This window comes from Mytilus californianus, unplaced genomic scaffold (genome assembly GCF_021869535.1).
Source record: "Mytilus californianus isolate M0D057914Y unplaced genomic scaffold, xbMytCali1.0.p SCAF_2, whole genome shotgun sequence".
In the NCBI taxonomy this organism is placed as follows: domain Eukaryota; kingdom Metazoa; phylum Mollusca; class Bivalvia; order Mytilida; family Mytilidae; genus Mytilus; species Mytilus californianus.
In genome coordinates, this window is record NW_026262668.1 from 99,546,319 (window position 1) to 99,566,960 (window position 20,642).

The 20,642-nt window shown below is 34.6% G+C and overlaps 2 long non-coding RNA genes across 2 annotated transcripts in view; one reads left to right on the top strand and one right to left on the bottom strand.

Annotated features, from left to right (window-relative positions):
* The window catches only part of LOC127730563 (uncharacterized), a 345,980-nt gene that overhangs the window by 319,556 nt on the left and 5,782 nt on the right, over nucleotides 1-20,642 (top strand). The gene's annotated exons all lie outside the window — the stretch shown is intronic.
* On the bottom strand, nucleotides 1,558-20,268 carry LOC127730567 (uncharacterized). The gene is made up of 5 exons (XR_007995158.1): nucleotides 19,996-20,268; nucleotides 11,439-11,603; nucleotides 10,803-10,881; nucleotides 5,898-6,125; nucleotides 1,558-1,810 (listed from the first exon to the last, which is right to left on the bottom strand). It is a non-coding gene; the product is annotated as an uncharacterized LOC127730567 (long non-coding RNA).

Consider the following 20,642-nt stretch of genomic DNA (forward strand, 5'->3'; position numbering starts at 1 on the left):
TGTGCTGTAAAGTTGCAAATATTTGCAGAAATGTTAAATCTATACGTTTTACCAGAGACATATAATATATATGTCTCTGGTTTTACTTGAACTTTTTATTTAGTGTCTTTGTGTAAAAGGTGGTAAGGTTTTATACAGTTATGTTGCACTGCAATACTGTTGAAAAATATTACAAAACAATTCAAGAACATTTGGAGCTTTCTGAATTTCCTTAATCGTTCACATTTTTGTCCTTTGGTGTATAGGAACATATATCTCCATGTCAATCATATCATACGATGTTTACTGGCGCGACTGCTCTGACATCTAATGGCTACAGCAAGTTCACGAAACGTCTTCAGACGTCTAATCTATCTCGGATTAATATTTGAATTGTTTAAGACATGCCTATGTTGCTATGTCTACCTTGCTTTAAGCAACTAATTTCTATATAAAAATCAGGATATATGGTAGTACTTGATTCTCATCAGACGTCTGTAGACAGTTACATATAAAGAATGAAAAGATAACAAATGAGACAATCAAAAACCATGCTGTAAATCTGATAAAAACAGGTGTCAGTCACTGTGACTAAAAGGAATAGGTAAGGAATAAGTAACGAATACGAAATAAGCAATCAACTTGACAACCCTAAGGACAAGCAGTTCACAAAAAACTACACAGAAAACTAAAGATTGAGTAACACAAAAAAAACGGCTGTGAACTCAATTGCACCGTTAGTGTTAGCAGTTACTGCTCTACTGGTGGCTCTCATAAAACATACATGTGGGAGTCAAATCCATTGATTAGGCATCTTACAATAGCGGATTGGTAAATGTCTCTTGTCTTACCCTAAGACATCGCCAAATTGAAAAATCATCGGTATAAGTAAGTTATCGTACCCTAAAACTTTACCGAATGTCAAATGACAACACTTTTATCGATAGAGACAACAAAGACATTAAAAAATACTGCAACACAGAATATAACACAGAAAACTTAAATAAAAGCAAAACGAACCACTATAAAACAACATTACGGGTGAACTCGGGTCCTCCGGAAGGGTACATCGTTCCTGTTCCACTAGTGGTATCCGTCCAACTACTCACTACAAGTAAAATTCGGTTATACATGTATGTCGCATTCGGGGATGTCGCAATTGAGGAAAAGAGGACGGTATTGTTTATACAACAATGAAAACAAAGAAATATTTTTGTTAGTATTTCTCAAAGAGACCAGCATTCGTTAATGATGAATTAAAACAAGATAAATGTACATATGAAATTCACCACGACAAAAGCAAAACGAACCACTTTAAAACAAAATCACGGGTGAATTCGGGTGCTCCGGAAGGGTACATCCTTCCTTTTCCACTAGCGGTATCCGCCCAACTACTCACTGCAACTATAAACGTATACCCCTATAATGTCTAGGTATAGTACCAAAAACAGCATCTTGCAATCATGGGCTTTTTTACAGTCAATAAAAAATGTTGATTTTTAAATCAGGAGGGATTTTTTTAAAGAAGGCAGCTGAGCACTAAGAAATAAGAAACAATGAGTTTAATCGTATGTGTCATTAGAAAATTCAAAGAAAGATCGTTCTTGGTCTGCCAGACTTGATTGTCGATAATCCCATTGTATTTTTTCTGCTAGTTCGGCATATCGCTCCATACGTTTCGTGTTTTCTTCTTTTAAGCGTTGTAATTTTGCATGGCCGATTCTTATCTGTAAAATCATATTTTCTGTGTCCAAAGCGAAGGCTGTTGCTTTACATTTAACACCAGAGAACAGCTTAGTTTTGCTTTCCAGTTCAGTTTTTAAACTATCACCTGCAAAACATCAATAGCAAAATAAAAACCTTTTAATAGAAAATGAACAATATAAATAAGAAGATGTGGTATGAGTGCCAATGAGACAACTCTCCATCCAAGTCACAATGTGTAAAAAGTAAACAATTATAGGTCAAAGTACGGCCTTCAACACGGAGCCTTGGCTCACATCGAACAGCAAGCTATGAAGGGCCATAAAAAAGACTAGTATAAAACAATCCAAACAGGAAAACCAACGGTCTAATCTATATAAAAAACGAGAAACGAGAAACACTTACGAACCACACCAACAAACGACAACCACTGAACAACAGGCTCCTGACTTAGAACAGGTGCATAAAAATGCAGCGGGTTTAAACGTTTTAGAGGCGCCAACCTGAAACAGTGGTATAACATTACAACATATAAAGACACGCAATAAAATATCAATTGAAATGGTTTAACTCGATCAAAAAAACAATACACAAAAACAAGTAAATATACACTGCACGAATTAGTTTGATCTATGACACAATATAAATAAAAAAAGGTGTTTCAATCACGGTCAAAAAGACAACTTTATCCTAGGACAAAATGGCGTTCAATAAAGTAAAGTACACAGGTAAATTTAAATGAAAATAATACTTTTGTTGTTAGGAGTACAGAAAATTTTTTACAAAATAAATTTGTTATTCATAGTACGAGTACAGAAGTGAACATTTTTTGTCATACTAAATACTTATCAAAGGTGGTACATATTAAAAATAGTAAGACGAGAGATATAACATAAAATAAGTAAACATTGAATAAAAGAAATGCATTACAAATTGTGTCAACAGGTCAAATTAACACGAAAGTACGATTTGAGAGTACTCGCAGTTACTGAAAGCTAGTTTTAAAGAGCCAAAACAATTAATAATGAAAAATCATGCATCAGTGACTAAAATCAATTAAAACACATCCAAGGCAGGGATTTAGTGTTTTAACGCCATGGACAGTCAAAAAGTCTGTACGTTTCGTAGGGACTTGGCTACAGGTCCGATATAAAGCCCGTTAATCGTCTACTTCCTTTAAAAAAAAACGTAAACCCCTAGTATCCAAAAACGTATACCCCTACTATCCAGTTTGGGTAGTATAGGAGTATACTTTTTTTTTAAATGCACGGCGACGATTAACGGGCTATATATCTGACCTGTCGTCAAGTCCCTATGGTACGTTAAGCTGAGTTGCGACGAATAATATGATGAATGTAGTCCGGATATACGGGCATCAAGGCGTCAACACTTTTGTTTCTAGACAAAATCTTTAAAGCCATTTATAATATCTTTACACAACTTTACTTGATTATATCCTATGGGACGAGAAAGACCCGATTGATTTTAAGGTCAGATAATTACAGGTTAAGGTCACACCATCTTTTTTATTAGATTGACATTTTGGCAATATTTTGGTTTTTCGGATACTATCTTTTGAGCCACATGTCCAACTTTACCAATCCTAGTTCGAAAGTCCCCAAAACGGATGAAAAAAAAAACCTTATTGAGTAAAAGGGTCAAAGGTCATGTTTACAGCAGCTATTGATAGAAAAATTTAAAACATTTGAGGGGAGCAAAATTTTAGTTTCAACATGACCATTTTAATTTGTAATGCTCCTTGAGATGAAAAAAAAACTTTTGATTTTGACGTCACCAGGTCGAAGTTAAATGCTACAGCAGTGAATTGATACACTGATGCTGCGTTCACACGTAATTCGAATTCGATTCGCATTAACTAATTCGAATTAGTTTAATTCGCATTCAAAACGTTTAACGTTCAAACGTAAATTCTAATTCGAATTGCAATGCGCGTCAAATTCGCTTTACTGTCCTAACGACGTTAACTTTTAATTCGTATTAACAAAAACGCATTTCTAATGCGAATTGGATAATGGGATTTAGCCAATTCGAATCAATTCGAATTAAAAAAGAAGAGTGTGTGAACGCGATTAGCGAATTCGATTCGCATTCGATTCGAATTCGATTCGAATTAAATGTACGTGTGAACGAGGCATTAAATTGGGCCAACACTTTGTTTTTGTTATTTTTAACCATTTGTCCAACCAATATCTATTGAGCTATAAATCAGATCTTTTCCTTTCTTTGGTGGATAATGCATTTTCGGGCGAAAACTCCTTATTGATTTTAGGTCAAATTTAAGGTCAAGGTCATAGCAGCAATTAATGTACAGAAATGTTTGGAAATGTTTTGTTTCCCACCATTTGATATAAATTGTCGGCAGACTATACAGCTTTCATTGGAGGTCTCCTCTATAAATTTATAAAGCTTGGAAATCGGCGTATGCACCCATGGTTTTTTCGACATTATTATAGTAGCTAGAGAGATAATTGGACGACTATCTAAAACCTTAATAGAGTATCATTGGTGCATGGTGGTCGGATGGGTCACATACATGACGGCGATTATGCCACATATAACGTACAGTTACCATATGGACAATTTTTAGAAACTTCGATTATACTCTGGATTCGGTAGGAATTATATCATTTTAATAAGAATTCCTCTTTCAATCCATTCAGTGGAAAAACAGAGAATAAGTAAGTGGTTATTCTGTCGGTAGATGCACTGTGAAAGGTTTTTTTTTAATTATGTTTTTACTTTTACAACATACGGTCAAGATAAGGAAAACCCCGGGGATGTTCACACCTCAATCTGGTTTAATCCAGCCACATACTATGCCTGTATATAGTCGGGGCTACCTGGGCAATATGTTGTTCGTCTTTGTTTGTAAGTCTAGTTTTTCTCTTGAAAGCATATGTATTATTAACTAGAACCAAATTTACCAGAAATAAGGTTAATCTTTAGATTTAAAGATTCCTCATTTAGTGGTGATTTAGGTCTCATGTTCATTATTCCTACATACTAGTAGTTTGAAATGATTTGGTTTTGAAATATTAGAGGAGGACACATGACTAGCGGCCATATTTTTCACCGAATCAGGAAGAAATGAACTTATATGAATGACCTCGTATACTACATCAATCTGGTAAGTTTGGTTCAGATTGGTCATGTATTTCAGAAAAGACGAAAACGTTATCGCCGTACGGTTAAGAAGACTTACCGCATTTTTTTGTCATTGATTCCGAACTATTTGAAAAGGGTCTTCCATTCTTTTTTTTCAGTTAAGTTTAAAAGGAGTTGGCATTGCAGCTACACGGAAGCAATTTGAGGATCGACCTCTGAACTGGATGAAATGGAATGTAACTTTTAAATAACGGTCATACATTATTTATGACAGTATTGGTGAAGATGTGATTTCCAATAGGCTGCAATAGTAAACTATATATAGCATCATTGCCAACACTAAAATACTAAATTCACCAATGAAACAAAAAACATATTGTATAGTAAGCTATAAAAGGCACCGGCGATTCATGCCATCCGAACCGTCCGAAGTAAGGCATTAAGTTAGTGTGTAGGACGTTAAACATCCCCAACTAAGTAATGTCGTCCAATCACAATGAAATGAGGATGCTTTATGTAGGATCCCTCAATCACAATTCCATTTTGTTTGAAAGTGTTTTGCATTGTAGCTTCAGAGGGGACGAATTTTGAACTTTGTTCAATTAGAATCAAGAACTGCTTAGTCGGCCTTGCTTATTGCATGACCGGAATTAAAATATAGCATTTACAATTAAAAAGCTTACATATAGATTTGCCTGCTTAATGTTTATCATCCATGTATTTTCAGGGTAAAAGATGAAAATTAATGGTTATTTCCGATACGTTTGAGCCGAAAAAATATATGTGGCAGAGTATGTGTTGCCCGATTAGTACGAAATGAAGGATCTTTGTAAAGAGTCTGCTTTATTTAAAGTTGAAAAAACATTAGTTTAAAACGAGAAGAAATTTGCATAATTTAATGGAGCATAATCGATAAATGTATCTGACAGCCCGTGTACATGTAAGTTTATCGTTCCATGCATTATTCCTGTCAAGTAAGATGGCTTGTTGTTTTCGGGAGAAAATTAAAATATAAAATGCATACGGACGGACGACAGACACCAAACGATGCCAGAAGTTCACAATAGCCCTGTGAAAGGATTTCTTACGTTTTCTTTTGAATTTTGATATTATATCATGTCGTCTCTTTTTCTGACGTGTAAAAATGAGCTTCAATTGCTTTTTCAGATCCCTGTACTCTTTATCGTCCATCTCATATTTCAATTTCCATTGTGGCGATGTTTGACTTATTTTGCTGTTTTCCATCAGTCTGCTCTGTTCTTCTTCAAACGTATGACCTTTAGTTATCTTGTGACCTTCTTCACATGTTCTTAACACTGAAATCAATAGACCTATACATTATTACTTCTTTTAATTTTTCGGACAGATACAAAATGTCCCCATTTAGTGCTAAAATAACGCGCACACTCTTGATAACCCAACACAAAAAACCTTGATTTATTATATTCCAATGTGGGCATTGCTTATAAAAAAAAACAGATGTTTCTTTTGTGCAATTTATTGAAGTGTCTGCCAAAAATAAGGATGTGGTATGATTTACATGCAATGACACAACTATCCACCAGAGAACAAAGGACGAAGATGAAAAGAACTATAGTTTACTGTACGACATTAAACAATAAGCAAAGCTAATGATATCGTATAGTAAGGGTTAAGGAAGGCCAAGATATGTCATATATGAAACAATTAGAATGAGAAAACTAAAAGCTTGATTTATGCTAAAACAATAAACGAAAACAAATAAGACAAACATAACCAAAGACTACCACTGAATTACAGGCCACTGACTTGGGAATCACCGGGCAGCACATTAAAAATGTGGCGGGGTTAACCATCTGTGTGAACGCGGACAACTTTTCACTAACCTGGGACAGTGGTATAACAGTACAGCATAAGATCAAACTGTCAAATCAGTTAAAAAGAACTTGATTCAGGAGATCGGCATGAACCACGACAAAAATATTAGCAATAGACAAAAGACATCAAGTCCCGATCTCAGAGTACTATAAGTGACTGTTTTCCATGACTAAAATAACAATCAGACGTCACAAACGATCTGAGAAAAGAATAACCTTGTGATACACCAAAATATAAGTAAAGACCATGTGGATGTGATGCCTTTCGAAATAACCGATCACCGTCAAAATTAGGATATGATAACCCTTTTGTAACAAGGTTGAATGCATGTCAACTTCTTCTGTTGAATAGCAAATCTCACATAGTTCATAAATTAGCTCTTATTTCTCATTAATTACTAGATAGTAATCAGTGCACGCGCGGACGTAATGGTGTATACTTTTTTTTTTATTTAAACAGCCGTGTATTTAATTTGAGATAACATCTCTTATGTGAGCTACTTCAATTCAGTTTTTCGGCCAGTTTTGGTTATCGAACTAGTTCAAAAAGACCAAAAGACAAGAAAGTAAACAGCTACAGGTCATTATGGTGCCTTCACTAATGAGCACAACCTGTAGATATAAAATAACTATACATTGTCTACAGGTCATCATGGTGCCTCCACTAATGAGCACAACCTATAGATATAAAATAACTATACATTGTCTACAGGTCATCATGGTGCCACCACTAATGAGCACACACTATAGATATAAAATAACTATACATTGTCTACAGGTCATCATGGTGCCTCCACTAATGAGCACAACCTATAGATATAAAATAACTATACATTGTCTACATGCCATCATGGTGCCACCACTAATGAGCACAACCTGTAGATATAAAATAACTATACATTGTCTACATGCCATCATGGTGCCACCACTAATGAGCACAACCTATAGATATAAAATAACTATACATTGTCTACATGCCATCATGGTGCCACCACTAATGAGCACAACCTATAGATATAAAATAACTATACATTGTCTACATGCCATCATGGTGCCACCACTAATGAGCACAACCTATAGATATAAAATAACTATACATTGTCTACATGCCATCATGGTGCCACCACTAATGAGCACAACCTATAGATATAAAATAACTATACATTGTCTACATGCCATCATGGTGCCACCACTAATGAGCACAACCTATAGATATAAAATAACTATACATTGTCTACATGCCATCATGGTGCCACCACTAATGAGCACAACCTATAGATATAAAATAACTATACATTGTCTACATGCCATCATGGTGCCACCACTAATGAGCACAACCTATAGATATAAAATAACTATACATTGTCTACAGGTCATCATGGTGCCACCACTAATGAGCACAACCTATAGATATAAAATAACTATACATTGTCTACATGCCATCATGGTGCCACCACTAATGAGCACAACCTATAGATATAAAATAACTATACATTGTCTACATGCCATCATGGTGCCACCACTAATGAGCACAACCTATAGATATAAAATAACTATACATTGTCTACAGGTCATCATGGTGCCACCACTAATGAGCACACACTATAGATATAAAATAACTATACATTGTCTACATGCCATCATGGTGCCACCACTAATGAGCACAACCTATAGATATAAAATAACTATACATTGTCTACATGCCATCATGGTGCCACCACTAATGAGCACAACCTATAGATATAAAATAACTATACATTGTCTACATGCCATCATGGTGCCACCACTAATGAGCACAACCTGTAGATATAAAATAACTATACATTGTCTACATGCCATCATGGTGCCACCACTAATGAGCACAACCTGTAGATATAAAATAACTATACATTGTCTACATGTCATCATGGTGCCACCACTAATGAGCACAACCTATAGATATAAAATAACTATACATTGTCTACAGGTCATCATGGTGCCTCCACTAATGAGCACAACCTATAGATATAAAATAACTATACATTGTCTACATGCCATCATGGTGCCACCACTAATGAGCACAACCTATAGATATAAAATAACTATACATTGTCTACATGCCATCATGGTGCCACCACTAATGAGCACAACCTATAGATATAAAATAACTATACATTGTCTACAGGTCATCATGGTGCCACCACTAATGAGCACACACTATAGATATAAAATAACTATACATTGTCTACATGCCATCATGGTGCCACCACTAATGAGCACAACCTATAGATATAAAATAACTATACATTGTCTACAGGTCATCATGGTGCCACCACTAATGAGCACAACCTATAGATATAAAATAACTATACATTGTCTACAGGTCATCATGGTGCCTCCACTAATGAGCACAACCTATAGATATAAAATAACTATACATTGTCTACATGCCATCATGGTGCCACCACTAATGAGCACAACCTGTAGATATAAAATAACTATACATTGTCTACAGGTCATCATGGTGCCACCACTAATGAGCACAACCTATAGATATAAAATAACTATACATTGTCTACAGGTCATCATGGTGCCTCCACTAATGAGCACAACCTATAGATATAAAATAACTATACATTGTCTACAGGTCATCATGGTGCCACCACTAATGAGCACACACTATAGATATAAAATAACTATACATTGTCTACATGCCATCATGGTGCCACCACTAATGAGCACAACCTGTAGATATAAAATAACTATACATTGTCTACAGGTCATCATGGTGCCACCACTAATGAGCACAACCTATAGATATAAAATAACTATACATTGTCTACATGCCATCATGGTGCCACCACTAATGAGCACAACCTGTAGATATAAAATAACTATACATTGTCTACAGGTCATCATGGTGCCACCACTAATGAGCACAACCTATAGATATAAAATAACTATACATTGTCTACAGGTCATCATGGTGCCTCCACTAATGAGCACAACCTATAGATATAAAATAACTATACATTGTCTACAGGTCATCATGGTGCCACCACTAATGAGCACACACTATAGATATAAAATAACTATACATTGTCTACAGGTCATCATGGTGCCTCCACTAATGAGCACAACCTATAGATATAAAATAACTATACATTGTCTACAGGTCATCATGGTGCCACCACTAATGAGCACAACCTGTAGATATAAAATAACTATACATTGTCTACAGGTCATCATGGTGCCACCACTAATGAGCACAACCTGTAGATATAAAATAACTATACATTGTCTACAGGTCATCATGGTGCCACCACTAATGAGCACAACCTATAGATATAAAATAACTATACATTGTCTACAGGTCATCATGGTGCCTCCACTAATGAGCACAACCTATAGATATAAAATAACTATACATTGTCTACAGGTCATCATGGTGCCACCACTAATGAGCACACACTATAGATATAAAATAACTATACATTGTCTACAGGTCATCATGGTGCCACCACTAATGAGCACAACCTATAGATATAAAATAACTATACATTGTCCTAAGGTCATCATGGTGCCACCACTAATGAGCACAACCTATAGATATAAAATAACTATACTGGCATTGTCTAAAAATATAAAATTTATTTTTACAAGGCTTATAAACAAGTAGAACCCGACGCTTTGCCGAGTATTTCAACCCTGCTTCGAACCAAGTAAACAGCTACAGCTATCCGGTTTCTAAACCGTTTACAAAAAATATTAATATTTCGAGACATCGTATTGGTTTTGCTTTTATATTGATGTTCAAAATGAAATATTTTGGGTAATAGACACCAATTTGGAATTCAAAGTGGACGGTGTAAAACTGTTAACAACTACAGGTCACCCGTAGTGCCTTCAACAATGAGCAGAACCCATACACCATCATTTAGGACTGAGATATGTTGTTCTTATGACATGTCTTAGTTAAAAGGTCCTATCTATGACAAGCACATACAGTTTACATGTTTGTGAATTCCGCTGTATAGTAAGAATAAAATGACACATCATATTATTTGAAGCCATTTTGTTGTTTAAGAGTCCGAGGAGTTGTACGTTGAATATAGGAATTAGTCTAAAATATATGCATCAATATGTATATATATATACCTGCGTTCATCAGTTTTAGCAACAAGCTAATGGCTAGTTCTATCAATATGAAGGATACGAGTCGACACACTACGCTGCACTGCATAAAATAAAGAAAATATTTAAATAATTTCAAATCGTAAAAAGAGATGACTTGTAAGTCTGTGTTAATGAAATAAAAATGTAACAAAGAACAATGAGCAGCAATGTATGATAGAATGATATTATTTCTCAACAGAACAGTTAATTATCTATTAGTTTTACGGGTTGGTAACACTGTACAGACCTCAGATGTAAATTTTCAAAATTACAATTTTGCAAGTAGCTAAAGAATGCAGAACTGCATACCAATATCGAAAAATGATAGATATATCTTTTATATTTCCAATACGAAGCCTTTTGAATGTCGTTCAGATAGATGTATAAAATTTCAATAAATATCATACTAAAAAGATGAATATTTTTAGTTACAATTACCGCTCGAATTTTCTTGCGAGGTGTGCTCATTTGGACGGACATGCAATGCATGATAAAGTATACTGTAAAATGTTTAACATTAACGTGCGTACACACACAACCATTTCCTTTCAATTACTTTATAGTAGTGCTATATATATATACAGGTTATAATTGAAAATTGATGAATAGCTAACAAACCTCGTTACTGAATCCTATTTGTAGACAGTAAAATGACAGCTTCAGGATTGCATACGGTATGCCAATCCCAATATACAGAAAACCAACCAGGAACCAGTATATAAAACTTGCTATCGTGTACATATCACATGGAAGCAAATCTTTACGTATTCAAACTGGTAATGTCTGGGAAAAGATGTAACGTAGACGCTATTGAGAATTCTGATGACATTTGATTTGATAATATTTGTTTTATTACATTCTATTTATTTTCAATTAAATAGATAGGCTTTTTCAAATCTCCATCGCTCAAAATCTTTGTATTCATCTTCTTTATCATATTGTGTTTTTGAGGTAAATTTGTCAGTGTATGCGTTCGTTTGTTAGTAACAGATGACAATTTTCATAATAAATATAAAGTATGTATGCCACTGAAAAAGAAAATGCAGTTCATGTTAGAGAAAAGAATTATTTGGTTATAACTTTTGCATATTTTGCTATTTTGGTCAACTTGTATTGTTGTTTGTTGTCTCATTGACGTTGCCCCCGCACTGAGGTGTTTAGAGCACAGACCCCATTGTTTTTCTGTGTTTAGATTGTTCAGTACATTTTATATTTCTATTACTATTTCAACTTATCTAATGTGATCTTACTCTAATCCATACGATTTTACAATATTGTATACGTGCTGCCCAATAGAGGACAAGAAATATGTATAAACTTCTTTTATTGTAAGATTGTATGGATACGACGTTTTGTTTTAGGCTCTAGTTGTTGTAGCTTACATCCTGACCTGATGCATTTTAGGACTGTATCCAGGTAAGCCAAACTCCTTAAATCTAATCTTATAGAAGTCCACGTTTCATATCGCTTAGATTAATTTTCACGGAATTTGTTTCATTAATGAGGTAAAAACCCGAAAGTTGTTGAAACCTAGTGAAATTTGAACACATGTATAGTATTAACAAATTGGATAATATACATTAAGGATTTGGCAACAATTTTCCAATGTCATATCATAAATTTTTTATCCTGGATTATATAGATTGCAATAGTGGACACTTTTATCAAAACGTTGCAAACTTTACACATTTCGTTCTCATAACCACACTATTTGAGGCCATAAAAAAGAATATGTGTGTTTGCGCTAACCCTACCTACCCAGAAAATAGCTGCCTACTCAAAATCTTTTATTGTCCTGATGTGAAAAAGTTTTTTTTTAATTAGATAGGCATGCAGACTAAAAAACATCTCTGACACTTCAATTTCTCGTTGCCGAAAAAAAAGAAAGAAAATGCATACTTACCTACCCACTGTCTCTACCTTCGGGTAGAGTTTGGGCAAACCAAAATATTTCAAGTGTGGCCTAAACAGTGTCCTCTATGAAATGTGCCTTCGCGTTCTCGGTGTAGTATGACTTCCAGTGACAACAGAACATTCAGTTTGGTATGTGTTTTTATTTTCTATATTGTTTATTTACTTTTCAATAACATGATGTATTATAGAATGAATTTAATTGAATATTTACATAAACATAATAATACAATTAAAAAGAATTTGGGTGTATTGTCACAACGTTCGATGAAGTTCAAAGATTTTTGTCAATTTAGATAGAAAATACTACATTACAAATGCCAAGCCATGGCGTTGTCAGTTTATTTTCGACTTTTGAATGTCCCTTTGGTATCTTTCGCCTCTCTTAAACCCTCTTCAAAATCATTTATGGTTGATATAAAACAAGCATGGTCATTAATACTGCTGTATACCTTTACATGGAATGAAATACATAGTCGGTTTAGTTTGCAAGTGTACTGTAATTTTGCGTTCATTTTAGTCCTGTGAACTGTGACTTCTTACCAAGTCAGGAATATGACAGTTGTTTTCCATTCGTTTGATGTGTTTGAGCTTTTAATTTTGCCACTTGATAAAGGACTTTCCGTTTTGAATTTTCCTTGAAGTTCGGTATTTTTGCTATTTTACTTTTTTCTTGTACTAGCGATTTTGAATGTACTGTGACTTCTTGAACAAAGCGATTTTGAATGAACTGTGACTTCTTGAACAAAGCGATTTTGAATGTACTGTGACTTCTTGAACAAAGCGATTTTGAATGTACTGTGACTTCTTGAACAAAGCGATTTTGAATGTACTGTGACTTCTTGTACAAAGCGTTTTTGAATGTACTGTGACTTTATGTTCAACACATGCAATGTAATTTCGGTCCCTTAAATCGTTTCATGTTTGGTAACTCTAGGCTTTTGAGACATTATATAAAGGTTAATCTCATTTGACCTTTATTAGTTTTACGAAGAATCTGTATTTTGTGACTTGTAGCATTCATTGTACCTTTTGAGTGATTCATTTTTTTAAATATTTGTTTTGTCGAGTCCACTGTGCGAAAGACCCATCCACTGATTTGGTTGTTATGACCGCGACGAGAGGTCATTGGGACAGAACGACATACTGGAGCACACCATATCCCATCATGGATACAAAGAGTTGAGATGCAAAACTGTTTTCCAGATTCGGACTATTTTCTAAAATATATTGATAAGCTTGATGTCTATATACATTTGATAATGATGGTGATGGATAACGAGAATGATATGCCTTTTGATGATGATATGCAAAGTATTATTGAACTTTTACCAGTGGTCATAATTTTTTCAAGGAAAACGAGCAGCTTGAAACATTTTTGTCGAGCCTGCGACATCTGGGCCGCGAAAGGAGACGTAGCGATCCTAGATTCCGTCGTCGGCGTCGGCGGCGTCAACATTTAGATTCAGTCTGTGGTTAATGTTTTTTTCCGTATTTTACTGATAAATGGACTTCTTTTTTGTTTTTACAGTTAACTTTCAGATTCAATCCGAGGTTAAAGTTTTTCAGTCAACAATAACTTTGTCAAACCTTCATGGAATTTATGAAATTTGGACAGAATGTTGATCATGACCAGAATACAGTATCCAGAGCAAAATTTTGAAAATATTTATTTTCATTTTTCCATATTTTACTGCTAAATGGACTTTGTGTTTTTTTTACAGTTAACAACTATATTCAGTCTGGGGTTAAATATAAATAAGAAGATGTGGTATGAGTGCCAATGAGACAACTCTCCATCCAAGTCACAATGTGTAAAAAGTAAACATTTATAGGTCAAAGTACGGCCTTCAACACGGAGCCTTGGCTCACACCGAACAGCAAGATATAAAGGGCCCCAAAATGACTAGTGTAAAACAATTCAAACAGTTTGTTACACATCAATTACTTTGTCAAAACCTTCACAGAATTTTATGAAACTTTGGCAGAAGCTTTTTTATGATTAAAAGGCAAACTTTTGAAAATATATTTTTTTTCATTTTCAATATTTTTTTGATAGATGGACTTAATTTTTTACAGTTAACATTTACAGACAGTCTGGGATTATTTATTTTTTTGACATGCTATATTTGTAAACCTCCATTGATTGTTATGAAACTTGGTCAGAAGCTAATCTTCAAGACCAAGAAATAGCAAATTCTGTATTTGACTGATAAATGGACTCACTTTTTAAGTTTACTTTACACTTTTACAACGACAGCAGCAATCGCAGGCGAGACACATGGTTCCGCGGAACCCCTTACAATTTCTTTTCACAATAATCCAAGACAATACTTTTCCACCAAACCAATATTCGTATCTTCTGTTTTCGATGTAGTTAAACTATTTTAAAAGTTCAGATATTATTTGGCAAATGATATATTCGAATGCAATTAAACAATTCTGGCGAATTGGGGGTAAATTGCTCCATGAAAGACATGTTTCTTCGATTTATTTCTCTAGAAAATCCACGTTCAAAACTTTAAATGTAGATTCAACATTGCCGTGCCTTCAAGGTCGAATGTACAAGCTAACCAGCTGTATCAGTAATGAAATGAAACTAGGATTACTTCAGCACATCTTTTCATATTGAAATCAAATAAATGGAGAATGTGTCCATGGGACCCGATTGTATATAACGTTACAAAGGGACATAACTCAAGAATGGTAAAAGTGACGCCACCCAAATTCAAACTTGATCTGAGTTTTGTGGTAATAAGCATTGTGTATAAGTTTCATAATATTTGGTTGAGGCAAACTAAAGTTCAGCAATTTTTCCATTTGTAAAGGGGCATAACTTTAGAACGGTAAAAGTGACGCCACCCACATTCGAACTTGATCTGTGTTTTGTGGTAATAAGCATTGTGTATAAGTTTCATAACATTTGGTTGAAGCCAAACTAAAAACTAAACAGGTCCTCTAAATCAATTTGCGATAGTGTAGATCTCTTTGGTTTCATTGGATCAGCCTGCAAACTAGTACAAAAGTCCAATAATTTGTTTGCCAGAGGAGATACTTTACACATGTCAACCCAATACAACCATATGTGCTGAACTGGAGTTGTGGATATTGTGTCAGAGAATGACAATCTACAAGAATATTTCAAGGACAGACAAAACATATACATCGAATATACAAAGTTTACGGGATAAGGATATGGTAAAGTTCACATTACTAACCAATATGATCACCGTAGGATATGAAATTGTAATATCACGCCTGGTAAACCATCAAATCTCAACCAAATGGTTAAGCGAGAAAAATGTTTACTCTTGCACTTCCTGTTGAGCTTTTCTGGTATAAAATATAAAAAATATACATAGGGTAGGTCGACTTTTCGAACATTTATTGTCAATCTGTGATTTTTTTTTTATTTTTTTTTTTGTTAAATTGGAAAATGTCATGCCATAGATAACTAAATGAGAGCCAATATAATTTAAAATGACATCGGAATAACTTTTTCCCTGCAGGTAAGTGAGGCCAGCTCATTGAGTGTTTGACAAAATGACAGTGAGTCCATCAATAAAGCTAGCATATATATCAGTGTATAAGTATTCTTCTTAATCAATAAAAACTTAATAACCTTGTTTTTCTATTTCTTTACGAATATGATTTTTTTAAGCTGAATAAGTTAAAATGTATGTCGCGTTGAGATTGTCTGGTATCGGTTGTGATATTCTGGACCAAATTTGAGATTTTCTGTCGAATAAAACTTTCAACTAGCGAAGTGTCGGATACGAACGTCAAATGTAAAGTGGTTTTCATTTTGATATGTTTCTAGTTTTTACATTAGTTTTATATGGAGCCTTGTTGGTCTAATACATACTGATACTGAAGAGTTGTGGTTTTTCAAATTCTAGCTGACCAAATGGAAAGTCTAACGCTGAATATTTAAAATCTAACGCAGAAGATATAAAGCCAATCGCTGTTGATATAAAGTCAAGCGCTGCTGTAGAAGAAAACTTTCCGAGTTGTAGATGCAAAGTTCCGCTATTACCGTCCGCTGGACTACATCGCTGAGTTTTATATCTCCATGTCTGGACTTTAGAACTACAGAGTAAGGCTTTACATCCCCATCGCTTGATGTTGCTTCTCCAGCGCTGGACTTTTCATACCCAGCGCTTGACTTTAGGTAGCAATACACAGTTAGGAAGAAAACTTAGAATTTACACTCATAATTTTTAACTACTCCCTTTCTTTCTAACAAATTAGGCTTACTGTTAATGTCGTGCATATGCATATGTATGAAAACAGCATCTTCAATAGGTTAAAATAGTGAAATGGAATCTATTTATAGTGTAACCATGGCAACAATCTGCATTTATTTGATACAAATTATTGCACAAGGGGAATGAAAATGTCACAAATGTCCCCATTAAAATTTCAATCCATTTGAGTGATACCTTTTGAAACCATTGACATTTATTCATCAAGATGTCAACTAAAACACAAATGCATTTCACCTCATTTTTCGATACAATTGGATTGAAAAGTTTCTAGCGCAAAAAGTCTATTGGAAAACACTTCAATAATTTCTGGACATATAACCTGTACGAATGTGAAAAACGGACTGTGAAACAGAAAATGGCATATACAACATGCAAAAAATAATCTTGATGTTCATATGAACCCCCTTTTGAAGGCTTTATTATTTTTCAGCTATTTAATAATTAATTGTATTGCACAATAACTTTCATAGTTGAAAAATTTACCAGGGCCAAAATGCGAAACCAAACTCCTAACTGTGTATTGCATCCTTATGTCTACAGCGCTCGACTTGATATATATAGTGCTAGACGTTTAACTTTCTTATCTATGTCACATCATTCTCTCAATTTTAGGCCAGTGTGTGTACTAAAATTTTAATGAGGCGCACATCATGCACTATTCTTGGCCCCACATCCTATCCACGTTAATTTTTCCACTTTCAAACATTTATGGGGGTCGAGATCAATTATACCGTTATTTACACATGAGACCGTACTGGTAACAACAAACCAGGTACTTCATATCTGAGAAACAGGCAATATATGCCTTAAATTTTAAGAATTCATTCATACATTTTTGTATTATTCAAATTCATCAGTCAAAATGTTTTCTACAAGGATCACCAGTCCTTCACCTTTCATTTGATACCTAAATTACCAAAATATATTCTTAGACATAGTTTGATATTTACACCTATGCGTGGGAACTATACTTTGTTTTAAATGTGTACTACTTTCCTTTTTGACCGGGCACGATTAGGTGGTGTTACATCTTACAAAGTCTATCCAAATTATCTTTGCAAAGAATTCCACTCAAGACGGTACTGGGGGCCGTCTTAAACTTGCAGTGAGGTGAGAGTTGCTCCGTGTTGAAGATCTCACTGCTACATTGAGATGAAGATCAGCAATAAAAGTGCTGTTCCTTTGCTTTTTGTGTTTTTGCTGTGCATGTACGGATTTTGTGTCATAGATAGATACCCCATATCCTTTGTTTTTCTACTTCACACCTCGTGCACTAGACTACTTCTCCAGCGCTGGACGTTACATCTTTAGCTATAGACTGTAAATCGCCACTCAGCGCTAGACGCTCCATCTCGTTTTCTAGATATCATACAAATGTCAAAACTAGAAGTAAATTAGAATGACAACCACTATATACAGAAGGTTCGTGAAATTTGACGGTCGTACTCAATTGTCAATTTGCTAGTTGAAAGTTTATTTGTCAGAATATCTCAACATTGTTTCAGAATATCACAACCGATACCAGACAATCTCAACCTGACATAATTTATAACAAATTCAGCTTAATAAAAACAAATCCATAAAGAAATAAGAAAAACTGTTATCATACGTTTATATTGATTAAGAAAAAACACTAATTCACTGATATATATGTTAGCTTAACTTTATTGATGAACTCACTGTCATTTTGTCAAAAACTCATTGAGCTGGCCTCACTTACCTGCGGGGAAAAGTGATTCCGATGTCATTTTAAAATTATATTGGTCCTAGTAATAAACGACACAAGCTCTCATTTAGTTATCTATGGCATGACATTCTCCTATTTAACAAAAAAATCACAGATTGACAATAAATTGACAAAAAGTCGACCCACCCTATGTATATTTTTGATATTTTATACCAGAAAAGCTGTTAGTAAATTTTTTTCTCGCTTAACCATTTGGTTGAGCTTTGATGGTTTACCAGGCGTGAATATGTTACTAAACGCGAAGTCACAGTACACAAAAACGTGGGCATGCCAAAACGTGAAGGCACAGATTATGAACGCGAAGTCACAGTACACATGCTGACTAAAACGAATATGTAAAGAGTCTGTAATCCAGTGTCTGTTGTTAATTACTGTCTACCGTATTAATTTTTCGTTTATTTCTTAAGCATAAATCAGCATGCCAGATTTTTCTTTTGATCTGTTACACATTTTGTCATGCTGGGGCCTTTTCGTAACTTACGGTATGGGTTTTTAATCAGGTGACATGTATTTGTTTACATCCTCGTCCTAAGGACTCTTGTTGATGGTAATGGTTGGACAATTATACCAAATCTGCTTATTTTTTTTTATTACAATGTGAATATGTGAGATGCTTCTAATGGCCTTCGTTTTTTTTAATTACGTTATAATTCAGAGGTAGGGTTCGATTAAGGTTTATTGTGGGTAAGGGTTTTGTTTTAGGGTCAGTGTCAGTTATGGCTCAACTTGGTTTCAAGTTTAGTGTTTATATTAGCTAAGACCTATCTGTATATGTATGGAAACGCTGTAGCACCCCTAGGAGATTTATTTGTCCCGATTGCGGATATACAGTGCCGCTTTAAAGCATTCGGTTTACTTTCCTGTCACTATGCTGTCTTCAAGATTGTTCCAGTCGACAGTAATCCTGATGGATGAGTTCTTACATTGGTCGGTTGATGAATGATGAGTTTTAACAGTTTTTGTATTTATGCGGTGATGTCTTTGTTTGATGATATACAGTCTTGAAACTTTTTTGGTTTGATTAAGCGTCTTCCTTGGTTAAGGATTATGTGGTGGGAAGGCGGCATCACTGTTACCCGACCCTCAACCACTCTGTAATAAAATATATATGCCTCTGTTGTTTTCGTCTGTTGTCTAGGGGTGTTAATTCTAGAATTTGAATCATTTTTAAGATGCACTCCTTATGGAATGGGTCCTCTTAAGTAGAATAAGGGTCACTTGAGTAAATACCGGAAAGAGGTATACTTACCACAAGACAGTCCAGTCATCTTGATGATTCCTGCATTGTTAGTAACCATGGAGTACTAACAACGTTACGCAACAAAAAAAAATGATTGTGACGTTGTGAAAGTGGCTCTCTAAATATTATCAATTCTCCTCGGAAAAGCGTTCGGACATTTAAAGATAAAACAAGCTTTCTTGTGAGAAAAATAAAAAAAACCCTCTTAAACCTTTTACAATTTTACTATGATAGTCAGTTGTCGATATAGATGATCAAATAACTTTATTTACCAAAAAGAAAAAAAAACCAGAAAAAAAAACCAGGACAGTTCCATTGCATATAAGAATAAGGCGAAGTGGTAAGGTTGCCAATGAGACCGTACTTTCAAGTGTAATTTTGGATGTGTGATGATTAATACTAAGACTGAGAGAATATGACTTGTTCATTAGTTGTTATTAGCTTTGAACTATATAGCTATCAGTAACTGCGAGTACTCTTATGTCAATCCTATACCGTATAGCAAGCCATAAAAGGTCCCATGAAAAAAAAATGAAAGAAATCTGAAACGCGGAAAATTGCGGCCTGATTTATGCTACAACAACAAACGAAAATCAAACATACCTGTTAATTTATGTACACTATGCAGTTCAAAGAAAGAGTATGTAAAGAGCATT